Here is a 21,160-nt window from a genome sequence, read left to right on the forward strand (position 1 = left end):
CTCAAGGACTTGCTGAATGTAATCATTACCTTCCAAGCACAGCAAGCTAAGCAGGATTCAATCGCCAAACTGGCTAAGATCCAGCTGACAACCGTGCAGTACTTGACCTCCTTACAACAACAAATCCAGAACTTGTCAGCTCTGAACCCCGACCATGCCACTTCATCTGAAGTCAAGATGCTCTTTGCTTAGCTTCACACTGAGCAACTCAAGACCAACGAGCAAATGGTTTCTTACAATCAGTGCTCAGTAGAGCAAATTGGTGAAGCTATTCGCTTGCTTAATCTGAATAATCAAGAGATGGATACTGACGCAATGAAACAGAATGAGATGCAGTCTATCATACAACAAACCTTCAACCACATTCGTCATAACAATATTCAATGTCAGTATTACGACACAGGCCTCTTAAAGACCTTTCACCAAATCTTTGCTGGTCTTACTAAAGCTCTCATCTGGCAAGGCAAAGCTCAAGCGTTTAGCGTCAATATGCTCAGTGCTGCTGAACTCAAAGTACCCGAAGAGGTATCAGCTGATGGAGTTGCAATTTTTGATGGCGTCAACGAAAGCGCTGAGAAACTTAAGGAGCTGTCTAAAGAACTGACTCGAGCTGTCTTAACTGATGCTTTCAAACTTCCTCCTCCTGATGCTGACAAAATGGGGGAGAAAGATAAAGCAGCTAGAGCTCAGCATGAGCGAAGTCAGTCTCAACACAAGAAAAAGAAATAGATAGGCTAGCTCAGTATAGATTAAGTCAGATGTAATCTATATGCCTTATCTATAAGTTTTGTTGTGTAACCACTGACTACTATCAATATATCATATCTGCATCTTTTATTCCTATTCCTGAGTTATGATATATGTTAATATATGTTACTGTGTACTGAGTCATTACGTATCTTCAATTAAATCAGCTATGTTTTATACTTATAAATCTTATTAACTGAATCAAATGCTGATAACATGTTTGACATTGACTTATGTGCTTATAAAACATTGTCTGTTAAGAACTCATTGAACAACAAATTACTCAGCGCACTCTATATGATTATACCTTCCGCTTAATACTGAGTAAATAGAATATGTTTAATAAGCTGACCTTTATCTGAAAAACTGGCCTTAGACTTACTCGAATTAAACCTTTAAATGTTTAGAGTAAAACTAAGTCAGTAGCTCAACCCTTACGGGGGAGTTTGCTAAGTTGAAATAGGTCAACTATCATGGGGGAGCTCAATACTGAGTTCCTCGCTGAATAGTTTTGCCAACATCAAAATGGGGGAGTTTGTTGAAACACCTTTCCATATAATTTTGATTTGACAAAATTGTTTAAGTATAATTGAAATACATATTCTAAACACACTAAGTTTAAATGCTTTAATTTATTCTACTAATGTGTTTGTTCAATGTTGAGTTAAATTGGTTATAACACACAAGAATTAAAAGGCCCAAGCCCAATACGGAAGTCAAGGCCCAAGTCAAACAACTCAGTACAACTCGGCCCGCGTTTGTTAAAACGTTGTCGCTTTGAACAAAACGAAACTCAACAGGAGAAGGATCTAGAAGACCTTCGGGAACAACTTCAAGATGAAGCTGTTGAGTAGTCTCGACAAAGCGTACAAGACAGCAGCTGGCTAATGAAAACTTCCAGACAAAGTATTTCTACTTTGGGTAAAGATCAGACGACACAGTATGCTGTCCAGTTGACTTTACCATAAAAGGAGAAACAGTCTGCTGAGCTGACCGAGGACAGAAGATACACAATTCTGATTGGCCGAGAGTTCTGAGCAAGTCAGGATGACAACGACAGGTAGCCGTTTCCCTCCAACGGTTATTTCGAAATTCGAAATGACCGATGCCCAGACGTCTCTATAAATAGTGCCATCAGAAGCTTCATTCAATATAGAACTTGATCAAGCCATTACGCTGACCAAATTTCTACACAAGTTCTGCAAGCAAAGAAGCAAAGCAAATCTTACACTATAATTCTTATATCTGTGTAAAAGTCTAGAGTGATTATTTCAATCGTCTAAAGTGTCTTAGCAAATCTTTGTATAGGACAAAACACTTATCATTTCTAGAGATTAGAAAGGAGAGGCTGAGTACTCGGTTATAGTACTCAGCGAGAGATTAGGATTGAGTAGAGGTATAGAGGAAGGTACTCTTGTTATACTCAGTTGCTAAGATTGTAAAAGGTTTGAGGCTCTACCTTTAAAGAGCTCAGTAGAGGATTCGAAATCTCGGAACGTGTTCCGGGGATAGGACGTAGGCTTAGAAGAAGCCGAACCTAGATAAATCTGCTGAGTAAAGTATTTCTTACCTTTAACTCCTTATTTATATTGCTTGCTTAAAATAACCAAAAACTAACCAAGTAAAGAGGTCAAGCTGAGTTGTGCGCGTTAAACGTCTGAGCTCAGGAATAGACTCTAAGTGCTATCTCCTGACTCAAGCTAAGAAACTGACCTAGTCACCAGTTGACTAAGCCAGTATCTTGTTGTTTACTCAGCGCCGCTGTTAAAACCTTTTTCCTTAGAAAAAGAAGTCTGCCCTAATTGCGAAAAAGTTTAAATAGTTCCTAACCCCCCCCCCCCCTTGGAACTATACTTGCAACCTTACAAGGGACCAACAACTACCTAGTTAAAGAAGCCCACCTGCTTTCACAAGGGCTGGATCGGCTGTTAATGAATGGAACGTACACATTTTTCTGGCTAGACTCGTGGATGGAGCACATCAAACTCTTAGAAAAGGTTGTGGTTCTGGTGCCCCATGCGGAGCTATAGTGTCGAGTTAGTGACTATTAGATCGACTTAGGTTGTTGGGACTGGCAACACTTGCAATAAACACTCTCGCAGGTTAGTCTGAAGCTGGCTTCGTATGTGGTCTTCGGTGAAAGCGAGGAAGGGGATGGTTGGTTCTGGCGGTGTTCATCGTATGGTCATTTTTTAGTTGGTTCGGTGTATAACTAACTTTGAGTAATAGGAATCAGATTGTCAACTTTACAAGGTCGATCTGGGTAGATGTTGATAGGGATCAAAAACCTTTATCTTTTAGTACGGTTTTAGGGACTATTTTGTCTCTTTTATTTTCTTTTTATTTACTTTAATAGCAATTTATTATTGTTTTGTCAATTTTAGGTTTTTAAATTACTTTTTAGCTTTTTATTAAATATTCCTAACTTTTGTCAAGTATTTTGTCACTTTTAATAAATTAATCTCTATATGTTATTTTGAGCTTTATCTGTACCCAAAATTAAGAAACTAACCTACCAAAAATAAATCAAATTTGATTTGGTAATTAAAAAGGATTTTTGGTAGGATAATTAATTAGTTTTGGGTAAATTATCTAAATAATATTTTATGAGATTATGTGCAGATTTTTAGAGATAAAAGGTGAAGATTTTTAAGGATCATAATCAGAGACTCACTCGGTGAATCAAATTCAAATAAAAATCATACAGAATATTTTGGCAGATTTTTAGGGATTATCTTTAGACTTTTTGTATTTAAATAATTAGATTTTTTTTATCCCCAAAGATAAATTAATTTTTATTAGATAATATTTGGAGAGTTATTTTTCCATTAGAATAACTTTTTATTAATTAGTCTTTCATTAGGAAAGCTTTTTATTAATTAGTCTTTTATTAGGAATAGGTTTTATTAATTAGTTTTTCATTAGGAATCAGTTTTAGTTTTTTCATTATAAATAGTTCCATTTGTTAGGAATTATCAGTCAGTCAGTTTGTAATTTTTTTAGTTTTAGTTTTGATATCTTTCATTATTGTAATTTATCTTAGATTAGGTTTTTAATCAATTGACCTAATAATCTATCCTCATTATTATCGTTACATACCATGTTTCTTCAGGTAATTGCATTAGTGAAAGATTAATTAAGAGTAGTTTAACTTAATTAGGAGTAGAATAACTTAATTAGGAGTAGAATAACTTAGCTAGGAGTAGAGTAATTCAACTAGGAGTAGATTAACTTAACAAAACAAATCAAAACCCCCCAAAGCCTAGATAACATCACCCGACCTAGTAGATCGGTACTTACAGCAGTAAATCCTATGGATTCGATACCTGGACTTATCCAGATTATTACTTGATAACGACGGGGTACACTTATCCCTTGGCGAGTCTCAACCGTGAGGCGCATCAAGTTTTTGGCGCCGTTGCCGGGGATTTACTTGTCCAGCAATATCGAACCAAAGGTCGATTTGTTAGTTTAGGCACTTTTTGTGAATATTGTCTTTTTGTGAATATTGTCTTTTTGTGAATATTTCTGTGTGAATATTTGTTTTTAATTTTATTGTTATTTCTAATGATTCTTCTTTTTTGAGAAAATGGCTAGAAACAATGGAAATAAGGAGTCCGTTACGCATTTGCTTAACTTTCTATCTACTCACGAAGATCAAACTGATGATTTATAGGCCTCAATTAAAAATTTATGCATACAAAAAGGGATCATAGCTGATTCAACCGCGGATGAGTCAATTAAAGAACCCAATTTGGTAGGTCAGGTTGATAAGGTAATATCTTTTCCCATTAATAATGAAGAACTGGTCCCTAATTATGAGAAACCAAAAGTTTCAATATTAATTGAGGAATCAGTTAAAATTGAGCCTCTAGAGAATAATCCAAAAATAGAAGAGTTCGGATTTGCTCCATGTCCAGAAAATTTCATTCTCTTTGATCTACCTAGAGAATCAAAAAGTGAGCAAACTAAACTTTTTCATAATTTATTTAAATTTTATCCTTTCCTTTCATTAAATTTATTTGAAATGGATAATCTGTTTTGCAGGTACGGATTATTTATTCAGGAATTTGAATTCCTAACGCGAATGCCAGCATACACTTAGGAGGGAATTCTATGTCGAGCTCACCGACTATAACGTAGCGCTTCTTGGGAGGCAACCCAAGTTTTAATAAAACTTTTTAGGTTTATTTTATTTAGATTATACATTTATGTTTTTAGTTTAGTTCCTTCGTTTTCTTTTCCGTTTTTTTCTTTTTCTCTTTTTTATTTTTCTTCCCTTTCAGTGTTTGGGTTAAAAAAAATATTTTTTCGGACCTTCTGCTTGCCAGCTCGCGTCGAGCTGGAAAAAAAAATCCCAGGTACTGCCCTCCAGCTCGCCGAGCTGACTCGGCGAGCTAAAGAAAGAATTTTTTTTTTTAAATAATTAAATAAATCGTGTTGCGTTGTGTTTCGTTTTTAGTTTGTTCTAGTATATTATAATCCCAAAAATTGTACACTCTATCCGAAGTTAAAGTTTCGTTATTTGTTTCTGGAGACTGAGAACCGAATCTAAAATTGCATGACAACTAGTTTAGGTGTAGGATACAATCCTTGTATCTGTAAGCGCATGAGCTAAAAATTACATTTAGACCCTACTTTTGAAGAAATGCTAAAATCAATACTTAGGTAGATAACTTAAGAATTGAAGGCATTTGATTTTGAATTTGAGCTTGGGGAGAACTAATAAACACAAAATTGAAACCCACAGAATTGTGAGTTGAATTTGAGTTGTGTGAATGCTTTGACTTGTGGTAGATTACAAATTTTGCACCTAATACTGAGTTGAACCTGCATGCAATGATTTGAGATAATAAATGATGAATCAGCCTCATTAGAACTAACTTTTTCTTTACCTTATTTTCTCTTTTTCATCTACTCTAGGAAGCCCCTTTTAGCCTGTATTTTGTAGCTTGTAGTTTTTCTTTCGTTCTAACCCTTATTTTTGCAAACTATCACTTAGTTTGTTACCTAACCCGAGTTTTTGCAAAGCTCACATTAAGCCTTTGTTTTCTTCTAGCGCTTTTTCTTTGTTTATAGCACTATAAGAACAAGCCAAAAGGCTAAGAGGTGAATGAGCATCACTATTAAAAAAAAGAAAAAGAAAAGAAAAGAGACGAACAAAAAGGGGAGAACTTCGTTCCCCAGTTCTTAAAGATCAAAACGTCTCAGAAAAGAAAAATAATGAATAAAAAGCTCAGTCACTTCATATTTGCTAAAGTCATTTTAACTTTGTTTTTCTAGCGCTAGAACTCCTAACCCTTGTTGTACCTTTAACCCTCTTCTAACCACATTACAACCCCAATTCGAGGCTGTTTTTGATATCATCAGGGTCATGTAGCATAGTAGAGGAACTCGAATGAACGTGCAAAGTCAACGTAATCCTAAGCAAGAACATAAGCTGAGAGTAAACACTTTAGCCACCAAAATTGTGGGAATTGAGTGAACTACCTATGGTGAGGTGTTTTACTTAGCTATCCCCTTAAGCTCGTTTAATTAAACATGTATCCTTTTCTTAAAAATATGACCTGTGATAATTGAAATGCGGCTTTTGGATATCGTGTCTCTATTTTGTACTTCCGAATGCATGTAATTACAAATGCTCGAAATTGTGTCAGGCACCTAGTAAAACCAAGAGGTTTTCTAGCTTGGCTTGTGATTGCGGGTTTAGTTTTTTAGTTTCCTTGGGGACAAGTAAAGCTTTAAAGTGTGAGGAGGTTTGATAGGGGTCAAAAACCCTATCTTTTAGTACGGTTTTAGGAACTATTTTGTATCTTTTATTTTCTTTTTATTTACTTTAATAGAAATTTATTATTGTTTTGGGGTAAATTACATCCATGGCCACTGAATTTTACCCATTTTCACATTATAGCCACTGAACTTCATTTCTTCCCAGTATGGCCACTGAACTTTACACTTTTTAACACCGGTGGCCACTTAACGCCTCAAAACGATTATTGACGGCTAAAAATAAAAAATCCAAAGTGTTAATGATATTCTAAGGAACTTTAATTCTTGAAAATTTTCGTTTTGAGGTCATTTAGGTGTTGTTTGGTTAGGAGAGAGAAAGTGAATTTTTAGAGAGAGAAAGCTCCAAAAATGTGATTTTCGACAATAAAAAATGTGGTTTCATTGTAAATATCGTTCTAAACAACTTTAATTCTTGAATATTTTCATTTTAAGGTCGTTAACGGTTATTTTGAGAAATTGGTTAAAATTGAGTGGCCACCGGTGTTAAATGTGTAAAGTTCAGTGGCCATACCGGGAAGAAATGAAATTTAGTGGCCATAATGTGAAAATGGTTAAAGTTCAGTGGCAATGGGTGTAATTTATCCTATTGTTTTGTCAATTTTAGGTTTTTAAATTACTTTTTTAGCTTTTTATTAAATATTTCTAACTTTTGTCAAATATTTTGTCACTTTTAATAAATTAATCTTTATATGTTATTTTGAGCTTTATCTGTACCCAAAATTAAGAAATTAACCTACCAAAAATAAATCAAATTTGATTTGGTAATTAAAAAGGATTTTTGGTAGGATAATTAATTAATTTTGGGCGAATTATCTAAATAATATTTTATGAGATTATGTGCAGATTTTTAGAGATAAAGGTAGAGATTTTTAAGGATCAGAATCAGAGACTCGCTCGGCGCATCAAATTCAAATAAAAATCATTCAGAATATTTTGGCAGATTTTTAGGGATTATCTTTGGGCTTTTTGTATTTAAATAATTAGATTTTTTTATCCCCAAAGATAAATTAATTTTTATTAGATAATATTTGGAGAGTTATTTTTCCATTAGAATAGCTTTTTATTAATTAGTCTTTCGTTAGGAAAGCTTTTTATTAATTAATCTTTTATTAGGAATAAGTTTTATTAATTAGTTTTTCATTAGGAATAAGTTTTAGTTTTTCATTATAAATAGTTCCATTTGTTAAGAATTATCAGTCAGTCAGTTTGTAATTTTTTTAGTTTTAGTTTTGATATCTTTCATTATTGTAATTTATCTTAGCCTTCACCATTGAAGAACTTCTGAAGCTCCGCCCACCGAGAATTGTTCAAGGTCCGTCCTTAAGTCCTAGGAAGTCGGCTGCAGGGTAGACGGTTCCCTGAAAGGGATTTTCTCATCTCTTTTATATACTTTGTTTTTATCCCTTGATACAGTCTATGAATCCTAAGCTAATTCTATCCCGTAACAATGTTCTTCATCTTTAATAATATTTTAGCTCTTGTTCTGTTCAATGATTTATTTGTTTAATCTTTGTCTTACGCTTTATTCGATTGGTTTAACTCATTCAAAAGTCCAAAAATTTAGTTGGCACATATTGTGAGCTGAATCTGACCTAGTCAGAGCCTAGGAGATTGACGACCTCTTAGTTGATTAAGCCCAAATTGCTGAGCCTTAGGCCTAGTTTCGGCCTTACAAGGGAATCACGCGCTAGGAACTTCAGAAGGATAAGTAGGGTTAATCGCCTCGAATACAAGTGACTTAGATTAGGTTTTTAATCAATTGACCTAATAATATATCCTCATTATTATCGTTTCATACCATGTTTCTTCTGATAATTGCATTAGTGAAAGATCAATTAGGAGTAGTTTAACTTAATTAGGAGTAGAATAACTTAATTAGGAGTAGAATAACTTAGCTAGGAGTAGAGTAATTCAACTAGGAGTAGATTAACTTAACAAAACAAATCAACCCCCCCCCCCCAAAGCCTAGATAACATCACCCGACCGAGTAGATCGGTACTTGCAGCAGTAAATCTTGTGGATTCGATACCTGGACTTGTCCAGATTATTACTTGATAACGACGGAGTACACTTATCCCTTAGTGAGTCTCAACCGTGACGCACATCAGATGTATGGAAGATTGAAGTCACTGAACTTATGTGATTCTTCTTGTGGACCATCCTGTAAAACGCGATATTAATGAATGGAGTACGAAGACATCTAAGCACTGATGATGGTTACCCCTCATGTCCAAGTGCGGAGACAACGTTACACGTTTTGCATGACTATGATGAAACGCGTCATTTCTGGAATGCGTTTGATCCGGAAGCATGGTGTCGGTCATTCTATAAAGGGGAGCTGGGGGAATGGATGTCTAGGAATTTTCAATTGCAGGCCCGCTGGAAGGATATAAATTGGCCTACGCTTATTACTATGGGATGCTGGTGGATCTGGCGCTGGCGGAACAAGATTTTTTATTTCTTAAATTCTTGGCATCGATATAATGTTGAGTTTGTGGTATTATAGACGGGGGGGATACATTTCCAGATAGGTCGAGCACAGGTTGGGATCGGGGAACTCTCAAGAGATTCTAATCGCATAGCATCCCCGTGTGACAATTGGATCAAGGTAAATCTTGATGAGGCTAGTAAAGGGAATCCAGGGTTTGCTGTTACGGACGGCTTAATTCAGAATAATGAAGGGAATTCGCTAGGCGAATTTGTTTATAACCTTGGGTTTTGTACGCCTAGTCTTGATGAGTTATGTAGACTGTAATATGGACTTGTTATGGCTTGGCAAAAAGGATGTAAGCAGGTTATTTTCGAACTGTTTTTGTTGCTCGTCGTCCGACTTGTATTAGATCAGGAGGTGGTGTCGAATCACAGGTATTTTTGGCTCATTGAAAGGTGCAAAGGCTTGTTGAAGCAAGATTGAGATGTTAAAGTGGTTCATACCTTCCGAAAAGATAACAGAGCAACAGATTGGTTGACAAATTTCGCAGGAACTTTTCTTTTAGATTATCACGAGTGGGATAGGTCGCCTGCAAGCCTGTGGGACATCCTACCCAAATATTTATAACATCTAAATTCTATTTTGTGATATAAAAATCTTTAAATTTTATTATCCTACCCAAATATTTTACCATATTTTATAGTAACATGCATAAAAAAAAATCAAAGTTATCTATTTAATTAATTTTTAAATTATTTTTTTTAGGGTCAAATACATGAATATCATAATTAAGTACAAAATTACAACCAAGTCATATCACCAAACTTAATTCTTAATATGTTATTATTCTCTATATATTATGATTTTATACCATAATTTAAAAATTCTAGATTCCAATTCATAAATCATAAACCCTAGAAAATATATTCTAGACTTCTAATTTATAAATTTTAATCTTTAAAATATATTAAAAATACTGATTTTATTAGTTTGACATAATCCAAAATTATGACTTGATATAGTTGTAAATAGTTTTTAAAAGATGAATTTCTGTGTAATTTTTCCTTTTTTATGTAGAGTTTCATATTCGTATAATGTAAGTTTAAGGATTTTTATCTAAAAAAATAAAGTTTAGAAACACAAATATAATTTAGTGATGAAAAAAGATTTATAAAAGTGATATTTTAGAGTTTGGTTTAAAAGAAGTAGTTGTTAGAAACCTAGTGAGAAGTGACATTCTTTCTAACTATTGATTGAGAGTATAAAGTTTTAATGTATAAAATCTATTATGTATTAAAGACTTGAGATTCATATTGGAATTTTGTTGTTGAGATAAATAAAATAAAAAAAGATGAGAAATGAAGATTAAAAATGGGCCCATAATGGGCCGATCAATAATGAAGAAGAGTAATGGTTCTCACGCCGTACCACTCAATGCCTTTTACACTTTTGGATTGGATCTTATCGTTTCATTCTGAAATTTCATTTTCATCACTAACAGATTCAACAAAGATTCAATGACACTTGTCTTCTTTATAGATCTTCATTTCATTTTTTTTAGGTATCGTTTATCCTCAATAATTAAACTTTTATATATAGCTTCTATCAAAAAAAAAAAAAAAAATTCCAATATTCAAACTCTCTCCTAAACAGGGCAGCTCTGTCATTTAGAAATATATATAATTAAAAATTTATTTCAAATTTCCATATACTAATTATTAAAATTTGAATTATTAAATATTATTTTATACATGAATTTAATAGAATCATATATAAAAAAAATAAGAATACAACATGCTACAATGGAATCGAAAGTCGAATAATAATGCATATTTTGTCTTCTTTTTTTTCAATCATCGGAAAGTGAAGATTTAGCTTCTACGTACAAAATAATAGTATAATTTTAAGCTTAACATTTTAAGATAACCTCTATTTACACTCACTTTTAATTATTTATATTTTTTACTTAATATATAATTTAATTAAATTTTTATTATACAAATAGGAAATGATCCACTTAAAGGGTGTTCAACAATCCTTAAATTAAAAAATCGGATAAATTATAAAGAAAAATATTTATTTAAATTAATTTTTATATTATTAATTGTGTGGTTATTAAATTGGTGGTCTTCTAATCTTTAAAAAGGCCGAAGTTAGCCAAACAGGTCGTTTTTCTATTCAGGTCTTCTAAAAGTTACATAAAAAGAGTTAGTGGGAAGACAGTTGAAGAGATTATGAGTAAGATGGTTACTAATGTAAAAGTTATAAAAACTGGTCTCCTCCTCATTTTCAATAAAAAAAAAAAATCAACATATCCAAAATCAAGCCAAAACTTTACAAGTTTTACTTACAATTTCGAATTTCTACATTTTTTCTTTGTTTTTTATTCCATTTCCTTGCAATTTTCATTTCCTGCACTTTTTATTTCAGCCTTACAATTTTGTGGCCTTTTATTTATTTTTCTTTGGATAATTCCAACCTTAAAGAATTATTCAGTCTCTTTTATCTCTAAAAATTGTTTGAAAGCCAAATTCGATGTATTCCGAAGTCCTCCGTGAGTATTATAAACCGCTGACACGCTCATAATTTCATTCTTGCTGCAAATGAACCACAACAACCTCATTAGAGGAAGATGGCTTTGTTTTTCATTAACAGAATCTGTATAATTTCAAACTTTATTGAGTAGTCAGAACATTAAAGGCTGGAGGCTAGCCAGAATATGAAATTACACATTGATTGGAAATATGGACCAGGATAAACCAACACACCGCCTGGGCCAGGATAAACCAACGCAACGCTTGGGTTCATGGCCCACTACGCAACGTCTGGGCTCAGGGCCCACTACGCCACTTCCTCTCTCTATAAAAAAAGCACATAACCCCCAATAAATAGGACTGGATACTCTTACCATTTAACTACACAAACTTTCTCTATCTCTCTCTCTCTCTCTCTCTCTCGCTAGGTTTACTAACTTTAGCGTCGGAGTTTTTCCAGGGACCGCTCCCCACACAAAGTAGGCAGGCAACTCCAAGGATCCACCGCTGTCCGACATCTTCATTATTTGGTGCGGTGAGCGTGGAGAGCAAATGACTCTCGGATCGATCTGAACGGGCAATAGATAATGGAGGACCCAATAGAGATAACTCCAGTGAAAGAAATGCTAGCAACAACCGTCAGAACCACTGCAAACCCCCGTGGTAACATCGATAAATTTGGCTCCCCTACTGGTAGAGGTGGAGCCTGAAGAGGAGGACGCCAGCACCACCGCCCAGCTGGTCAACATCATCTGCAGCTTCCAGGCTACCCATTGGGATGCACCTGGCCAGGACATAGGTTATACTCTTTCATCACCTCTAAGAAGAACGACAACAACGACAATCGTGTTCCAGCTTCGAACTGCTCCTCGTACATAATCATTTCAATCGGAGCCATGATGTCGTTCGCTCGAACATCCTCATCTACATGGCTAATCTCATATGAAACCCCAATCAGATATGTAGTGATAAGCGGCCAAATCCTTGCGCACAATAATGGAATAAGCCTTCTCCAAAGTCAGAGACTCAGGCTTTTTCGGTCTCTTAGACTGGTCGTACTAGCGACCATCCGATCTAGGTCATTCCGAACATTTGGATCTGAGTCTTTTCACATAGATCATTAATCTATTGACAAGATAAACTGTTTCCGTTCTTACTAAATTCGAAAAATATATAAATAAAAGAATAATAGAAAGCAGACACAGTTCAGACGGATGAAGAGATCTGATCAAATATATAGAAATCGATTAAAAATAAAATAAATAACAAAGTAAAATATATAAAATATAATCTGGTGGAGTAGAAAAAATGAAAATTTCTACTCAAAGTAGATCTAGAAAAAATTTGAAATTTGATATATGTTGAAATTTGGACACAAAATGAGAAAATAATAGTGGAAAGAGTAGAGGAAATGTGTAGTTATTAACTATATAAAATCTTTAATTGAGAGAAAAATAGGTGAAATTTAGATGGAGCGACTGAATTTACAAAAACAAAATGGTTAATATATCAGCAGCTCCCTGAATTTGTCCACAATAGTAGATTAGCTTCCTGAATTTTACAAATGTCTCATCAACTATCTGAACTTGCTTATTTCACATTACTGGCTTCCTAAACGTGTCCATAAAAATTGATTATAGCTCCCTGAACTTTTCAAGTGTCTCACCAGCTTCCTAAACTTGCTTATTCTGTAACAACTAAATACAAAAACCATAATACTAACTCGAGTTAAGGTGCAAAAATATCCCTAACATTTTGGGTTATGAGTAATTTTACCCCTAACGTTGGAAGCCAAGAGCAATTTTACCCCTAACATTGATAAATTGGGTTAATGAGAAATAATTCATCAAACTGTCTTCTCGGTCATGAATCTTGTTATGTACACTTCACACATGTGTCATTTTATCAGTAAAAAATCACAAACATATGTTGGGATGTGAAAAAAAAATAAAAAAATATAATGTCTTTTGTACGAATTGAATAAAAAAAAATCAAGAAATTCATCAAATTTATAAATTTACTTTTGGCTACTAACGTTAGGGATAAAATTGCACTATTTTAGACGTTAGGGGTAAAATTACTCCTGACCCAAAACGTTAGAGGTATTTTGCACCTTAACTGGAGTTAGTATTATGGTTTTTGTATTTAGTTGTTATAGAATAGGCTTAATAGGTATCCAGCCCCCTAAACTTGTAACTTTTTTTCACCTGGCCCCCTCAACTTAGGGGACAACATCTCAACCCCCTTAACTCTCCAAAAACATCACATACAACCCCTTAAACTTGTAACTTCTTTTCACCTGGCCCCCTCAACTCAGGAGACAACCTCTCAACCCCCTTAACTCTCAAAAAACATCACATACAACCCCTTACACCTATATCCGCTCAAAATATTGACCCGTGTAGAAAACGCGTTGGATTGTTGACCACACCAATGTCACGTGTCATTTTTTCTTAAATTTTTCCATGTAAATCCAGTAAATTACCCCATAATTTGGGCATCCGTAGAGTCTTCTTCCTTGATTTGCAGGTTCCACGAAACCTTAAGTACAACATATTCACCACAAAAACATGATTCATGAGTACCCACCATGAAATCGGTTTCAAGAACAACACAAGTCCTAACCTAATTGACAAAAGAAAAAGAATTATCTCAGACGAAGAAGAAGAAGAAGAAGAAGGTAGAGGAGGAATAAAGGAGATGAATACTTACTGTTGAACTTGAATCGGAGACCGATCGGAGACAGAAAAGAGGTGAATCGAAGGAATCGGAAAAGCGGAAGAATTTCTTTTGAGAAAAATGTTAGGGATTTAAGAAGAAAGGGGATTTTTTACCGTTTAAATTTCTAAAGCCAACCTTCACGCGCTTTATAATGAGTGCAATCCCAAATTATTCCATTTCAGAGCCACGTAGGCGTTAAGGGGCTATATGTGATGTTTTTAGAGAGTTGAAGGAGTTGAGAGGTTGTCCCCTAAGTTGAGGGGGTCAGGTGAAAAAAAGTTGCAAGTTTAAGGGGTTGTATGTGATGTTTTTGGAGAGTTAAGGGGGTTGAGAGGTTGTCCCCTAAGTTGAGGGGGTCAGGTGAAAAAAAGTTACAAGTTTAAGGGGCTGGATGTCTATTAAACCTATAGAATAAGCAAGTTTAGGGAGCTGCTGAGATACTTGCAAAGTTTAAGGAGCTAATCAATTTTTATGGACAAGTTTAGGGAGCTGGTGATACGAAATAAGCAAGTTCAGGAAGTTGGTGAGACACTTGGAAAGTACAAGGAGTCAATCTACTATTGTGGACGAGAGCTGGTGATGTATTAGGCCAAAATAAAATTTAACAACACAATAATTTATTTTTGAAAATAGGATAACACGTGGAAATTTAGAAATTCATAAATTATTGAAGTTTTTTTTTTCTATATGAGAATTAAATAAAATTGAGATATTTTGTGGAGGGTGAAAACTGTTTTAGGTGCGTATAGTACATCAAAATATGTTGTTGTGGTGGATATTATTATGGAATATATATTATTATTATTATTATTATTATAAAAACATGTTATATAGTATTCATTCACGTAGCATGTTGATAATGACTTTAAAAGGTACCAACATTGTTGTTCTGTCACTCTCCGAGCCACCCCCCAAATTAAGGTCCTTGTAAGATTAGGCCCCATTAAACAAACTCCACCATAGTAATTACAATTCAATCTATTCATTTAAGTTTAATATATCAATACAAGTGTAAAGTATTTATAAACTAAAATATTTTGTAACCCTTTTTAACTTGGTTGGTTGAAGTGAATAAGTTATAGATTCACGACAATTTTACGGGAATATAATCTATTAAAATGGAATCGAAAGTCGATAATAAAAACACACATTGTTTCTTTCTTTATTTCAATCCCTATTTATTAATAACAATAGTACAACAATGGTTTCCAAAATTTATTTGACAATTTCTCTCTTAATAATAGTGGTGATAAGTTACAAATTTAGTCATATAGTTATTTGAGAACAACCGATATAGTCTCTAATACAAAACAATATAATTTTAGTTCTAACATTTATGAGATTGTACAAGTTCAAACTTTATTAACGAAGATAACTTCATTAAAGGAAGATAAAAGTTGTATAATTTTAAACTTTATAGGACCATTCAATTTATCATGAGTTACTGCAAAAGTCATTATATCGCTTTCAAAGAAGAAACAACTATTTCTTATAAGGGAGAGGGTGAATGAAGAAGATGAGTACTTGTTATTTTTTAAAAATGGAAACTTTGAAAAAATCGCGTAGAGAATTGAGAGTTCAAATGTCGAAAAAGACGAGAGTAAAGATGAAAACAAATCTACTCCATATATATTTTTAAATAGGGTTAAGGCAACATTTCGCATTCTAAACACCTCTTGTCCACGTGCCCCTTTCTCATTGAAGAAAAACTTTTTTTAAAACTTATTGGGAATAGCAAATATCTATTGTAGTCTTAAAAGTCTAGATTCGTCTTATGGAGACCTTCTAATAACAAATTTCAATATTATGGAAATCCGGTCCCAAACTATGTCGGATCCTCTTTTTCTTTCGCCCAGACGTTTAGTCCGTGCTTCCAGAAGCTTCTCTCTTTCTGAATTAAGATATCACATTTTATCTTATTTATCTTATTTAGGATTCTAGTAGATACGGCCATCTAATAAGAGGGAATTTCTTTTCTCAGATTTCTTTGCTTTTTAGGAGCAACCCCGTTATTGTTAAATATCTCACATTGCTAAATGATGAAGTTATATGCCTCCTTAAATATGTGAGACAATCCTACCATTTGAGATACCTTTTGGGGTAAGTTAGACCTTTGTTTACATGGTATCAGATTCATGGTTCAATGTTGGGGCTCCCGCTGATATTAGCGTCACACACCAAATGAATTGGGCGTGAGGGGGCGTGTTAAATATCTCATATTGCTAAATAAGGAAGTTATATGTTACATGGTATCAGATTCATGGTTCAATGTTGGGGTTCCCGCTGATATTAGCGTCACACACCAAATAAATTGAGCGTGAGGGGACGTGTTAAATATTTCATATTGCTAAATAAGAAAGTTATATGACTCCTTATATGTATGAGACCATCCTTATCCTTTGAGTTACTCTTTACTATTATTACTCATCCATGACTCAACAAGCACCATATCCTTTGTAAGATTTTTCAATTTGATCCCAAACACGGCCAAAGTATTCCATCAACTTCTTAAAGTCAAAGGAAAATTTGGCAACTCTATTAATATAGTTAGAAGATTCTAACGTCTTTAGCATAATTATCCCTAGCTTGTATTTTTTTTTTCCCAAAAGAAAAAGGGTAAATAATTTATTAGTCCTCTAGTTTTTACTTAACACACTATTTAGTCCTCCTATTTTGAAAAACACATTTTAAGATCCTTATCTTTTACCAATATTAACCTTGTGGTCCTTTTATCTATTTTTTTAGATTTTTAACCGAACATATCTTAGTTTTTAGGACAATCGCATTACAATACAAGTTGATCATGCTACTCTTTTATTTTATATATGTCTATTTATGCTAAAATATAACGGTTACAAATCTAAAAAATCAAGACAAAAGGACTAAAGGGTTACTATTGGCAAAAGTTAGGGACCTTATAATGTGTTTTTCAAAATAGGGGGACTAAACAGTGTGTTAGGTAAAAACTAGGGGACTAATAAATTGTTTACCCAAAGAAAAAAGATTGAATAGAAAAAAATTAGATACTTAAAAGGACTAAAAAGTTAGGTACCTAATATTTGCAAAAAAAAAAAAATCCTCTCTTTGTTGCGATTTAACTTACTAAATTGTAAATTTTGAATATTATATATAAACGCAAATATTTTTTTCTCTCGATTGATGATTTAGGGATGTTTGGTTATTTATTTTTCTCCTCATGTTTATCTTTTTACTGCAAAAGGGAGATTTTTAAGTCATGTTTACTTTTCATAACTGCTGAAAAGTAGTTTTTTACAAAAGCAAACATCAAACAGTAATAATAAACAACAAAAAAAAAACAAAAACAGTAAATAAACCAAACAAACCTATAATTTTCTCATTTCTTTGTTTTCCTTAACGTCTTTTTCTGAATTTACGTACTAATTTTATTTTATTGGATCCACTGTGCATATAAATATACATCTTGTATCGATAATGGTGATGTAACTTCCAATTGTTGTGGTTATAAAAAAAAACTTCCAATTATTGTTAATGCAAAAACTCTTTTCTCTTATAAAAAAATTAATAAAAATATACACAAGATAATATTAAAGTTAGGTTATGCTTACTTTGTTTTTTACAAAGTAAGTCTTAATTTTTTTTTTCCACTATTGAATGGTGATGAACTTTGATAAAGTAAACTCATCCAATGGTAGAGAAAACAAAGTAAAATTTACTTTGTCAAAAAAACAAAGTAAGCATAGAAGGCACCATAATATTGTGAAATAAATAATATATTTTTCTGATAAAAAATTATTTTAAAAAATTTATGGATAAGGACATAGTGGCGTGTGTATATGTATATATATATATATATTTATTTATTTGGAATGTTTTGATTTTATTTATTAATATATAACTTTTTATTATAACTTCTTTTTCTTTTAAAAAAAATCTAATTTTTTAATTGATATTGTTGGCGTTATTTTGTAAATAAATCTATTTCAATATTGACTTGTGTGGATTTGATGCGGACATATCAGACAAATTAATTTCTAATTAATTTTATTGGTTTTGGGTTGTAAAATACGCATTCAATATAACTGTTAGAAAAAGAAACGATTGGACGAAAGATTCAAAAATTGAAAAATAATTTTTTTTTAAGTTTCTAGTTCTATTATAAAAAAAACTTTACTATCTCAATTAATGACATTTCGAGAAGAACTAAATCAATACAAAGATTTAGAAATTTTTTATTTTTATTGATTTTGTAAATATTATTTTGATTATAAATGATTAAATCAGAAAAGAAAGTGATAATTACAACTGAAAAAGTTATGTTAATTCCGTGGAAAAATTACATTTAACAACAACAATTAGTCGTAATTAAATTGAACAAGAAATTGAAAACAACAAACTTGAATCTGGAAATAAATTGATGACTCAACGGTGGCTAAAGCTGAAATTAGTTGCGTATGTATGAATGCTAACTATTGCAATTAATCAAACGGTGAATTGAATGAATATAGACTAAAGGCTCGAAGAAAGTTTGTAATTTTTTAAAAATATAATAATGGTGGATAAACAGAAACTTGATTTTAAATAAATTGGAAACTTGGAATAAGAGAATCTATACGAGTTTCTTGTTGATTGAGGTTGGAATGGTTATTTGAGATCCTATTCATAACTAAAATCTTCAACATCCATATATCTCATAACTTTCTACATTGACTCCCATTATCTCTATTAATTAATTCTGTAAAGATTGGAAAAAAAAATGGATAATAGATACATAACAGGGTGCCACGAAAATAGCATCAAAAGCCCGTCTCACTCCTGTCTCGCGGGTAAATTTTTTGTTTTTACAAGACATTTACGTCACATATACATCAAATTCATAATTTAATCAAGGTAAAAAGCATTCTGAGGCCCCTGATCTTTCATTGTTTGGTGCATTAAACCCTCGATCTTTTATTTAGACACATTGAGCCCCTGATCTTTCACCATTTGGTGCATTAAGCCCTCGATCTTTCATTTAGACACATTGAGCCATTGATCTTTCATATATGGGTGTATTAGGTCCTTCCATAAATCAATTAATATATAGGTTTATTAAGGACATGTTTGGTGTGACAACAAATAATGTTCTAAAAATAACAAATTCTAAAATAAAAAATATATTATACAAATTAATAAAAATAATTTAAATAAAAAATAAAAAATTTATTGAACACAATAAAACCTTCTTTTTCGATAATTATGTTCTAAAAATAAAAATAATGTTAAAATTGAAGCACATTTTGTGGAAATAAGAAGGGTAATTTTATCAAGGGTAAATAATTTATTAGTCCCCTAGTTTTTATCTAACGCGCTGTTTAGTCCCCTTATTTTGAAAAACACATTTTAAGATCCCTATCTTTTACTAATATTAACTCTGTGGTCCTTTTATCTATTTTTTTTATTTTTAACCTAACACATCTTAGCTTTTAGGACAACCATAGTACAATACAAGTTGACCATGTTACTCTTTTATTTTATATATGTCTATTTATGCTAAAATATAACGGTTATGAGTCTAAAAAAATTAGACAAAAGGACCAAAAGGTTAATATTTGCAAAAGATAGAGACCTTAAAATGTATTTTTCAAAATAGGAGGACTAAACAGTGTGTTAGGTAAAAACCAGGGGACTAATAAATTATTTACCCTTTTATTCACACCAAACATGCCCTTAATAAACCTATATATTAATTGATTTATGGAAGGACCTAATACATCCATATATGAAAGATCAAGGGCTCAATGTGTCTAAATGAAAGATCGGGGGCTTAATGCGCCAAATAGTGAAAGATCAGGGGCTCAATGTGTCTAAATAAAAGATCGAGGGCTTAATGCACCAAACAATGAAAGATCAGGGGCCTCAGGATGCTTTTTGCCTTTAATCAATAAAAAGCAAACATATTAGAGATTTTTTTTTTTCTATAGAATATATATACGAGACAATGACATAAATGGCAAAGCTCCACTGTCACATGGGGCTTCCATCACCAATGTGTAATATATTGATTTTTTTTTTTTTTTTTTTTGAATAGTGTAATATATTGACTTGTTATAACTTCACAACATATATAACCAATTAAAGGGTAAATTACACCTATGATCACTGAACTTTATCAATTTTCATAATATGACCATTGAATTTTAAAATATAACATAAAAACCACTAAACTTTACACTTTGTTATATCTATGACCACTAAACTTCAATTAATACCTCAAAATGACTGTTGACAGTCTCAAAATAAACAATTTCAAGAATTAATGATATTTTAAATAACTTTAATTCTTGAAAATTTTCATTTTAATTTGTTTGGTTAGAAGAGGAAATAATTGTTTAGAGAGAGAAAACTCCAAAAATGGTGATTTTGGAAAATAAAAAATGTGGTTTCATGTTAAATGTCGTTTTGAACAAATTTAATTCTTGACTATTTTCATTTTGAGGTCGTTAAAAGTCATTTTGAGGAGTTGGTTAAAGTTTAGTTGTCACTGTTGTAACAAAGTGTAAAGTTCATTAACTTTTATATTACATTTTAAAGTTCAGTGACGTAATAAAGTTTAGTGGCCATGGGTGTGATTTATCCATCTATTAAATGAAAACCAATGCTATTATAATCGGACAGGACATCAAACTAGATTTATAGAGGCGTCACGGATCACTTGGTCGGACGGGATGACTCGGATTAGTCGGACTGGATGACGTAATAAATAAATAAAGAATATTTATATATATTATTAATTTAAAATTATTTTTCTATATTATATATATCCGAAACAAATTATAAACAAATTTTGGTTTGTCATTGTTTTTTTTTGTGAATTTTAAGCTTAAATATATAACAGATAAATGGAGTTTAAAATTAAAATATGTCAACGTATTCTATGTCATGAGATCTTTTTAACGGTATATTATAAACTCAAAAC

The sequence above is a fragment of the Euphorbia lathyris genome, chromosome 8 (genome assembly GCF_963576675.1).
Source record: "Euphorbia lathyris chromosome 8, ddEupLath1.1, whole genome shotgun sequence".
NCBI classification, from domain to species: Eukaryota; Viridiplantae; Streptophyta; class Magnoliopsida; order Malpighiales; family Euphorbiaceae; genus Euphorbia; species Euphorbia lathyris.